This window comes from Rhincodon typus, chromosome 26 (assembly GCF_021869965.1).
Source record: "Rhincodon typus isolate 14 chromosome 26, sRhiTyp1.1, whole genome shotgun sequence".
Taxonomy (NCBI): Eukaryota; Metazoa; Chordata; class Chondrichthyes; order Orectolobiformes; family Rhincodontidae; genus Rhincodon; species Rhincodon typus.
In genome coordinates, this window is record NC_063357.1 from 36,001,813 (window position 1) to 36,013,035 (window position 11,223).

Below are 11,223 nucleotides of genomic sequence, written 5' to 3' on the forward strand. Positions count from 1 at the left end.
GTAGTTGTTGATTAATCTTTCCCCACTCCCCCATCCATGGTGTCATCTCCAACATCTTAAACATTCACTCCTTCCACCAATGACCCACAGACAGCAGTGTGTACCATCTACAAGATGCAGTGCAGCAATTCACCAAGCCTCCTTTGACAGCAGCTTCCAATCCTGTGGCCTCTATCACCTAGAAGGACAAGGGCAGCAGATCGATGGGAACACCATCACTTGTACGTTGCCCTCCTAGCCACACACCATCCTGACTTGGAACTTTATCAATACTCTATTGTTGCTGGATCTTGGAGCTCACTTCCTAACAGAAATGTAAGTACGCCTACATTCAAGGACTGTAGTAGTTCAAGAATACTTCTGACTTCCACCTTCAGTTATGGATTGACATTAAATGTTGGTCTGGCCAGTGGTACTCACAGCAAGGACCACTTTTTTGTCCCCTGAATGTTGTCAGGTTTGCATCAATCTGTCTTCTGGAAGATGGAAGAAATGCATGTAAAGGATTACATAATCCAGACCAGCCAAGAAGCTGTGTTACAAACCTTGGATTACGCTATTGAACGACCAAATGTTGCGGCAATAAAGATACACCACAGTTATAAAGGATGAGGAAATGGCTGATGTAGAAATTGGTAATGCTAAGAAAACTGGAAGGATGTCTGACGCAGAATTTATTACATAGGGCAGTTGTAAACTTTGCAGTTTGAGTAAAGAACAATGATTATTCAAAGCAACGTTTATCGACTGGATGGGCATGCAGATGTAGAAGTTTAGTATACTCTTAATACACATGATTCACTTCCATGTTATAACAGAGAAGTCAAAAGTGAGTGAATCTTAATGCTGCTGCAAAGCTCACTGGGATAAGTTGTCGTCCCAGTGTTCAACATTCATTGTTGTTTACAGACGTGCATCACTGCTTTGTTTTACTTACATTCTGGTTGCTACTGACTGGCATAGGCTTACTAAAATATTTCCAGGTTTTCATGATTTCACTGAACTTTGATCTATATTTCGTGCCAGCGTAATAATAGACAATTGGATTCAGAACGCAATTCAAATAAAGGCAGAGAAGGCTTGAATAGTAAGCAATGCCAAGTTTTTGGAAAATTGGGCAGTTGTTGCGATCCACAGTAGCAATCAAAAAACGTGTCACAACTGAAGGGAAAAAACAGAAAAGGAAGATAAATAATACTACTTCCATCATCCTGATAGCATGCTGGCCCCTTTGTTGTGATTGAGATGTAAGTTTAGAATTGGCCAACTCCCTTCGGATTAACATTGTAGACACTAGCAGAGATCCAAATGGAATCATAAAACCCAAAACAAAGAGTTTAATGGTTGATGGTAATAAATTGTCTGTTATACTTGCTTCATTAAAGCTCATGCAGTGCAATTTTCCGTTCCGTTCAGTTCAAAAATGTTGACTGTAAGAAAAGTTGGACTTGAGACCACAAGTTAACAACCAGATTATTGCACTGAGGATGATGGTACATTTCTTGGTAATTCTCTTTTGAGACTGCATAGGTTTGATGATCATGTAACACCGGTAGCCACTGATGCATGCCAGGAAAAAGATACTTGCCAAAATACTGGAAAAGATGGAGAATGCTTGGAGTTTGCACATAAAGTTTCTAAATACCCAATGGTTGCCATTACAATGGTAAGTGATCAAAAGGGGATAGGTGAGTGAAATAGCAGATCACCCATGCACAGATTGAGCATCAAAATATCAATGGGAGTCTTTTGTTTTATATGAAAGCACAAGATCCATAGAGAGAAACTGTTGAAGCTTGCAGCTAAAATGAAGAAGATTGCAAGTGCTGGAGGCATCACTGTTACCAGGAACTCCTCATCCAACAAACATGTTGTATTAACAGCAGCTGTAGCTGATTCATTGCCCATCTCTTCAGCTGCAGCAACCTATTTATTTAAAACAAGAGTTCCATATATTAACATTGTTGAAAAATATTTGTTGAATTATTAATGCCCTATAATCATTTTCTGGTTAGTTTGAAAAATGAATTTCTCAGTATTTGCATTTTTTCCTTCCCATTGTATTGATTACCTACAAGATGAACTGAGAAAAGGTTGGCTTTGAATTTTTAAAATATTCTCATTCTTTCACAGGTGGTGGATATTGCAGACTAGGCCATTTATTGCCCATCCCTCATTGACCTGGAGGAGGTGGTAATGAGCTGCTGCCTTAAACCAATGCAGTCCTTGGGGCGTATGTACATTCACAATGCTGTACAGGAAGAGTTCCAAGATTTTGACAGGGACAGTGATAAACTTTCAAATCAGGATGGTGTGTGGCTTAAAGGAAAACTTGCAGTTGTTCCTATGCATCCCCAATTCTCACTGAATCCAGTATTGCTCGGGCTCTTTGAAGCTGCATTTAGTCAAATTTTGGGGAGGCGATGGCCTTTTGGTATTATCACTGGACTGTTAATCCAGAGACCTAGGTAATGTCCTGGGTTCCCGGGTTCAAATCCTGCCAAGGCAGATGGTGGAATTTGAATTCAATAAACATTTGAAATTAAGAGTGTAATGATGAGTGTAAATCAACTATTGAAAAAATCCATCTGGTTCACTAATGTCCTTCAGGAAGGAAACTGCCATCTTTACCTGGTTTGGCCTACATGTGATCCAGACCCACAGCAAGTGGTTGACTTTTAATGATCCTCTGGACAATTAGGGATGGGCAATAAATGGTGGCCTAGCCAGCGACTTCACATCCTATGAATAAAAAAAAATCACAGTGAACCTAATTGAAAACCAATATAGTGAGCTAATTTCATTAGAAAATGATTTTGTTTTGTCACGTATAGTAAAACAACCAAAAGACTAACAACAATCAACATTTAAATCTGAGATTGATGAGGTACGGATTACAATTCTATTAAAGGTGAAGGCAGAGGATTCTTTGTGTGAAGTACAGTAAGATAGAGATAGAAATAGGTTTATGATGAACAACCTACAACAAGAAAAACTAGAAATAGGGACAAGTTATGACAGTTAGAGAAAGGGGAGGCAAAGGGGGCAGGTGATCATCTTGAAACAAAGGCATTTTATGAACGTAATATATGAAAGGGTGGTGGAAGGTGGTCTCACTCAAAGGGAGTCCCCTTCAGGATTTGCATAGGGTGCAGATAACTACTGGTATTTTGCTTCCACTTTTATAAGCACAGGAAGGAGAGAACCGCAGGGGCACCTGAGGAACATGTCAAAGATATATGAAAATTAATATTCAAAAAGGAAATTTTATGGACTGAATTTCAAAGTCACCAGGTCAAAATTTGCTTTCTGGAACGTTTAAAGGAGATATTGGAGAAGATAACCATGTCGTGCGTTTGCCCCTCTTGAGCAATGAGTCAAAAGGTCATTGAATCAAGCCCCAACCTGGTTTGAAATCATATAAATCTAAACTGATATTTCACCACAATGCTGAAGCAATGCTGCATTGTTGGACAAGATGTCCTTTGGATACAAAGTTAAGTGAACGAGCTACAGAACTAACCAGTCTTTCTCAGATCTCGGAATCCAGTGGACCAATTCTAACAACAGCCAGCTCTCCACAATTGCCTCACACATGGACATTATCCTTTGTCTGTTCCAAATTGACTGACTCCTGCCTCTCATTTCAACTGTGGCCTGTTTTATATCATATCCCTCCAACTTAGGTTTATGACCATTATGAGCATGACTTCAACCCTGTCAAATCTCTATCACCCAACCATTTGAGAGAAGAAGCTGGTCACTACTTCAGAATTATCTCTAGTTCTCTCAGTTTTTGACACTTCTCAGGTCATCTCCTTTCCCCTCCCCTATCTTCTGTCCTTTCTTCTACTCTCCTTTTTCTCTCACCCATTCATCCACCTGTTGGATCTTCTGTCCCCTTGGCCTTTTCAGACACTTCCAAGAAGCAAGGCTGCCTAGTAATACACTGAAGGATGCATGACCACAGAAGCCTCCAAAACTCGGTTACAAACCCAATTCGCTGAGGAAATGTGTCACCAAACTATGCATCCATAAGTAAAATTCACAACTGTCCTCCATGGATAGCAATTCAGGCCATGAGCAATAATTGTCTTTTCTCCCACCCAAACCTTTCTAAGCCAATGAAACAAATTAGAAGACGCCTGCCCTCAAATTTGAGATCAGCTAACGCAGCATGAGAGTTCAGTCCGGGACTTTGAAATCTGTATTGTTCAGTAACACACCAAGAACATAATTTACTCTCACCCAAAAAATCTCCAACCATTCTCTTCCAAATGAAGAGTCAAATTTTCTGATGAAGGGTCTAGGCCCAAAACGTCAGCCTTTCTGCTCCTATGATGCTGCTTGGCCTGCTGTGTTCATCCAGCCCTGCACAGAGTTAACATTTCAGGCTGAGTGACCCTTCCTCAGAACCTCCACAGATACTGCCAGACCTGCTGAGCTTCTCAAGCAATTTCTATTTTTGCCTCTGATTTGCAGCATCCACAGTTGTTTTGGTTTTTATAAAGGATTTTGCAGCACCAGTAAGTCTAGAATGAAGCTGATATGCTTGTATTTTACGCATAGCACCTGAACATAGGTCTCAAAGTACTTGACGGTTTATTGTGAAGTCCAAAAGTTTATGTCAGCAAATCAGGCAGAGATATTATGTGCAGTAATATCACAAATAGAAATGAGCTTGATGACCTTTTGATCAGTTTAGGAGGTGATAAGAGTTAATGAAACAGTCTACGAACCCTAAAGATGAACTTCGTTGTAGTATTTCCTTCATAAATTGATGGAATATTACTGTCTAACCCTTTATGTGCTGACTGCCAAGCTGATGAGGGGAATGACAATGAGTGGTGTTGTTTGAAAGGGGAGCTGAAGATGTATAAAGTCAGCTAGGATCTGAAAGCAAAAGACAATGAAGGGTCTTTGTCAAACTTGATGAGCAGAACTACCCACGATATTAACCCATTCGCATGTAGATGATCTTTACAAGTGGTTTCTCCTTTTTAATTTGCGTGTGTGGCGTATTTAGACAGTGAATAGATAACAGAATAACCTTGTAAACTTCAATCCCATCCTTCTACATGACCCTAGACTTGTGCATGCCAAGTGACACATGAGGCAAATAGATCACATGCCTCCATCTATTTCCATAGTGGGTTTCTTCTGAAACTTGTATGCCTATCATTAGAGGTTGTTTGAAGGTGTCATTCCACATCAAGTAAAGCCAACCAGTAGGCTCTCTCACTCTTACCACCTACTATATGGATGTTGGAAAGGCTTAGAAGTTACTAATCAGCCTGGATGGCTTCATTATTAATGCATCGTCTGTGATTATCAAGTTCTGGAGTAGAACTTGAAACCAGAGCTATTGGTTTCAAAAGTAGGGGTTCTGCCCATTGCGCCACAACACTTCTTCAACACGAACTACACGTTGCAAAATTTCCTGACAGATTTAGTCAGGACATGCGAACTGTGTACCATTAATTCTGAAGGATAACTGGTCATTTAGTTGTGTTTAAAAATCAATCCAACTATTTCAAATTAATTACCATGCTGAGCAGGTGGAAGATCATCTGTCACTTTGCAGTACACTGGAAACTAACATTGAAATGTCTGGCTCTTTCTCCCTCTCATTTCATTCCTTCCATCTGCTGCACAAATATCCATCTTCTCTTGAAGATGCTTATTTACATTTGAATGTGGTTCTATGCACACTAACTTCCTTCTAATGCCTCAGTTAAGTTGCTACATATAAACCTTAAAGCCGATTTTAACCAGGTTATTCAAATGTACATGTATTGTAGCTTGATCTCTTGCATTCTCTCCCTTTCTCTTTCTCAACATCTCATCTGTGCCTCACTTTGTGGAACTATTTGTTGCAGGTACTCCTAAGGCCTTTTTAAAGTTCCCTCCCCACTCTCCTGCCCAGTTGCATTGCAGTCATGTAAAGTATTCCCCTTTCTGGTCAACTGAGATCATCTAACGTGAGCCTGGTCAGGTGTAGAATCAAGTTTCCTTTGATATGTGTTCAGCTTTTTTTCTCTATATTTTGCAAATACTGGTTGAAAATTCCAAAATTGATTCACTTACCAGTTTGTGTTTTCCTGTACTTCAGCTTGCTCCTCTGGCAGTACTGAGATTAATGGGCAGCCATGTTTGTTTCACAATCATTCCTATCTTTCTCAATGGTGATGAAATCGTTTTTCAGTAAAATGCTGTCAAAAAATGTATATTTTATGACTCCTTCCATGACTCGGGTCATCCAACTTTGTAGCCAATGAAACAGAAGTCAGATGTAAAGAACGCCCAACAATGTGATAATCACCACTGAATCTGGTTTTGTGATATTAATTGAGGAATAAATATTGGTCAGAGCACTAGCGATAACTCCCAATGATTTTCTTTGCAATAGTGCCAAAGGTTCACTTACCTAGCCCACTAGATGAGCTCGCAGGTTCTTGGTTTAACATCTCATCCAAAAGCAGGCTCCTCCAGTTAGTGGAGCTCTCCTTTTGCAGTGCCCTGGCAGGTCAGCCGAGTTTGGAATATCTTCCTGTACAGCAGGCCATGAGTAGGAAGTGTGCCATTGACCTGTTTGTCAATGCACATAATGAAGCTGGTGCTAAGACCAAAACAAATGCTCAAATAAATAATATATTTTAAGTTACCATAGCCCTATCAGACCAGAGGGCTGCTCTCTCATTAGAGACAGGTGACTGGTGCTGGTTTAACCTGAAGGTCACCATGCCTTAGGCAAGTGGTGGGAGGTTGAGAAGGAGAGTCTTTCATGGTAACCTCAGCTGGTGCCACATTGTTGGCATCACAGACCAGCTATCTGGCCAACTGAGCCAATTGTTTAGTACTATGGTAACTCAACTTCTATGCTATAGAAATTATAAATAAATAGACAGAACTTGATGAAATGGGAGGACCTTTCATGAATACATTAACCCTTTTGTCTTACTGAAACTTACAGTAGCTGGGTAGCAATGGGAGAGCTTGCTTACCTCAGGTGATCTTGCCTTGCTGTAGAAAGTGCACAGTCTCCCACTGATGTGGTTGTGATTATATACCAGAGATTGATCGAAATCTAACGACAAAACAGTTCTCAGTGTTACAGCTAACAACCACTGAACTCCTGATTATTGCAGGATCTCTCTTTTGAACTATCTTTCTCTTCTCTCCTGAAAGATTAACTGGCAAGAAGGTGCAATAATCTGAATTGTTACACAAATGGTGTCAAGGATAGTCAGCAAAATGGGCAGTTGCATTGAGCTGTGGCTTTACTTGACTGAACTGCTCTATGATGCAGAGTGAAGCCAATGGTGTGGGTTCAATTCTCTGACCATCTGGTCACTATCAAGCCCAATCCTGCTCAACTGGAGCCTGGCGGTGTGGTGACCCCCAGGTTAAACTCCTTACCAGAAATATCTGTCTAATGGGAGAGCTGTCCAAAGTCCTCTGGGGATTTGGTGACCCTCTTTTAAAAAGGACAAAGCCTGACTCTGTTGATCAACAGAAATAGAATTGTTCACTCATCGAGGACTAATAGAGGGACAGTAAATATTTGAGCCTAATTTAGGGCACAGGAAGTAATCAAATTAGAGTGACCGGACCAATGCAAGCTATATTTCTGTAGGAAGGGGAAGAGATCATGGATACTGTGTATATCATTCCAAATCAACATATTTCTTTATTGAGCAGAGAAGTGCATGTGGCATTGAATCTTCCTTATTCACCAGTTGCTGAAGAAATTGAAGTTGACCCACTCAACTGTGAATCAATCTTCATTGATTTAATTTCTCATTGATGTAAAGCCTGTAATTTTATTTTCTGTACTTTTGACAGTGAACTGAAGGAGGAAATTGACTATTTTAAAAACTAGTGATTGTGGAAGGGATTGTGGCACTTCTTTTAAACGCACATTTCTGACTCTCTTTATAAGTGGTGTTTATGGTGCTGCTTTGTTCAACCACTGCAGGAAGCAAGTTGCAGGCCGGATGGGACCGGTGTATGTGTATGAAGTGAGATTTGGCTGGTAGCTGATTGGTCACAACTCCACAAACCATTCATCAATGACAAACAAGATCTGCCTGCCAATAACTACGTGGTTGGCTCCGGGATAGCTGGACAGCTTGTGGATGTGAACAATACTGCCAGGAACCTTCAGACATCTGAAAGAGGAGGTGTCTCACGCTCTCGCTCGCTTGCTCACTCACTCACTCTCTGTTATAACAAAATGCCTAAAGCCTGAAGGAAGTAAATTTAGTTTCCCTCATTGGTTACTGTAAGCTAGGGCTTTTAACCAGAAATTAAGACACTTTGCAATTTGTGAGCCAGTTGCTTTGTGCCTCCTGCAAGAAAAGGAAAAATAACTGGAGAAAGATTGATGAACTACAAGTTCTGTCAAGCAAGAAGATCATCTCAGCAAACCCTTTGGACAAGGCGACAATGGACTGTCTTGCAGTTTTTTTCCCTCCATCCATAACCTCAATTGTTTTTGTTTGTATGTGTGCGCATGGGGAACTTTTATAAGGGAATTAGAGTATTAACTGCTAGAGTGATGCATCGACAGTTCATAGTTATTTATCTGTGGCTAGAATCTATTTATTTCTAGTAATTAGCAACTCTTGTGAAGTACAGAAACCTGGCATGTGCTTTCTCTGAACCTGGGTCTGAAAAAAATGCTAAAGTTGGGAGTCTTAGAAAGTTTGATAAAATCTTAACTTTTTTGTTGAGTTCGGGAGTGGCAGTACATGATCTGCAATGTGTTATTCCAACGAAACATGGCATAGAGGAAAGGTTGCAAGAGAATATTGAAAAGATAAAGTTGACTAGCTGCAAGATCTCATTCTGAACTCTAATTTGCTGCAGATGTTGGTGGTCAGTTTGAAGGGAAGCTCTGGATCTTGCTACACTCATTATGAAAGTATTACTAAAGCTGGGGTCTAGGCCCGAAACGTCAGCCTTATTGCTCCAATGATGCTGCTTGGCCTGCTGTGTTCATCCAGCCCTGCACTTTGTTGTCTCTAAAGTTTTTGCTGTCTCTTTTGGGGAAAAATCAGCAGATTTTAGAAGAAATAAATTTGTTTAATCCATTGAATCCACCAATGACATGCAGCAACCCTGTGCACTATAATAAAGGAGAAAGAGGTTGAAGTCCTGAAGATTCAGTTGCATTCAGCCTTAACTCAACACCTGCTAGAAATGAACAAAGCCTGGGAGAAACAAAAGAAGACACAACCGAAAGGGAAGGACGTTCAGTGGTTACAAGCTAAAGGAAATGAACAGTCACAAAGAGTGACAGCAGCTGAAGAGAAGCTTGTGGTGGTTGAATCACAAAAGCAAAACCACAGAAGCTTCAGAACTTTCTTCAGGCAATAAAGTAGCCACAGAACAAGTCGTGAAGAAGTATTGGAAATAGCTTTCCTTTCGTTACTGATTTAACCCTTGGAGAGAAATGCCTGATGCTAATGTTAAGCTTTCACGGAAGTCTGCAGATCATAATACCACCATAATTCCTTTCTCTCCTAAGGGTATCCAATTTCCTCAAATCTTCACGTTTATACTATCGACAGTGCACTCTAGTATCCTGCTGGAGTTCTTGAGATGTCATTGTCTGCACAAGCGCAGCCTTAAGCTGAAGAGACTGTGGATATAATTGCACCTCCTAGAGAATGTGAGCTTCTTACCCGAACAGTAGTATGGAAATCCTTATTTCTTCATTCTCAATTGTCTTCAGAACATCCTTTGTCTGTCTTTTCCCTTGCCAGATTTATTTCTGGGCGAGGTGTTGAATGGTACTTTTCTGTTGCTGTAGCAGTAGTTGATGGCATAGCTGCACAGTTCTTCATGGTAATTGAATGCACTCTGTGTTTTCAAGTTGGTGCTTCAACCTTTCCCCAGGAAGAAAAGAATTTCAGCTCCTTGTCTTTCTGTGTTTTTTGCTGCCTGTACATTCAGTAAGTGTCACAAGCCTAGGTACCAGTATGCAAATGTGTTAGCCTTCCACAGAGACAATCCCTTCCAAGGGACCACATGCTTCCCACACCCTCCAAACAAGCTGAGAGCACAGTTGGAAATGATGCTCTTGACAAAATGGACTTAGTGGTGAGGGTGGGGGGAATTAGAAGCTGAATGAAAACTGAACACTTCATGAGGTTAACAGTCTATGGGAAGAGTGAACTTGGAAGGAGTTGGAGTCTACTGGTTAATCGTTATATGTTAAGAGCTACAAGGGTTGAAGAGGTATGGAGAGCGGGCTGGCAAATGGAGTTGAGGCTGAGATGAGGTCAATGATGATTGTATTAAATGGCAGAGCGGGCTCAATGGGCTGGATTTGCCTACTCCTGCTCCTAGTTCTTATGGATCATCAGTAATGTGCTGGTGATCACAGAATTGTTAAGGTGCAGGAGAATGCCATTTGGCCCATCGTGCCTGTACTGGTTGTGTTACCTAGTGCTGATCTCATGTCTTTTCCCCATATCCCTGTGCACCAGTTCTATCCAAATAATCATCCAATTCCCGCTTGAGTGCCTGAATTGAACCACATTTCCAGGCAGTGACTGTGAGAAGAAGATGTCAGATCACATGGAGCTGAGAATGGAAGCAGGATGAATGAGGGCATTAGCCATCCCTGCTCCACAATGCCTCTGTACATTGTGTTAATAAATGTCACTAGTTTGCACCAGTATTGTGTCCAGTCTTCATTGGTTCCAAGCAACTAGAGGCTGCTACTGAAATGTACACAGGAGGTAACCTTTGAAACTGACCGGCTGAATAGATTATCCTTTCCAGGCATCATGAGGACAGCCTGGGAAATTCCAAACAGTTATGTTCTTAGTCAAGTAGCTAAGGTGTTGCTGACATTTAAGAATTATTCATATTCTATTAAGAAATTGTAGAGTTCTTGCATCAAAAGAAAACAAAATGGGGACAATTACAATTTGGCCTGCAAATTTAAAGTACTTAATTTGTTCATGATTAACAGAATTACAGACTTTGATCTCATTAAAGAAACAAGGCATTTTTCTGTAATGTAATCTTGAAGTGCTGTATTTTACCTATAAGTTGGAACAGAGGAGGCAACGAAGATGCTCAGAGATTGAAAAAGACAATTGTCTGATGGAAGCAATGATTGTTCAACTTGGGTATATTTTATCTGATGTTAGAATTTACTGTGGGTGCATTTATTCAATTAAAGACAACAAGGTGCAGGGCTGGATG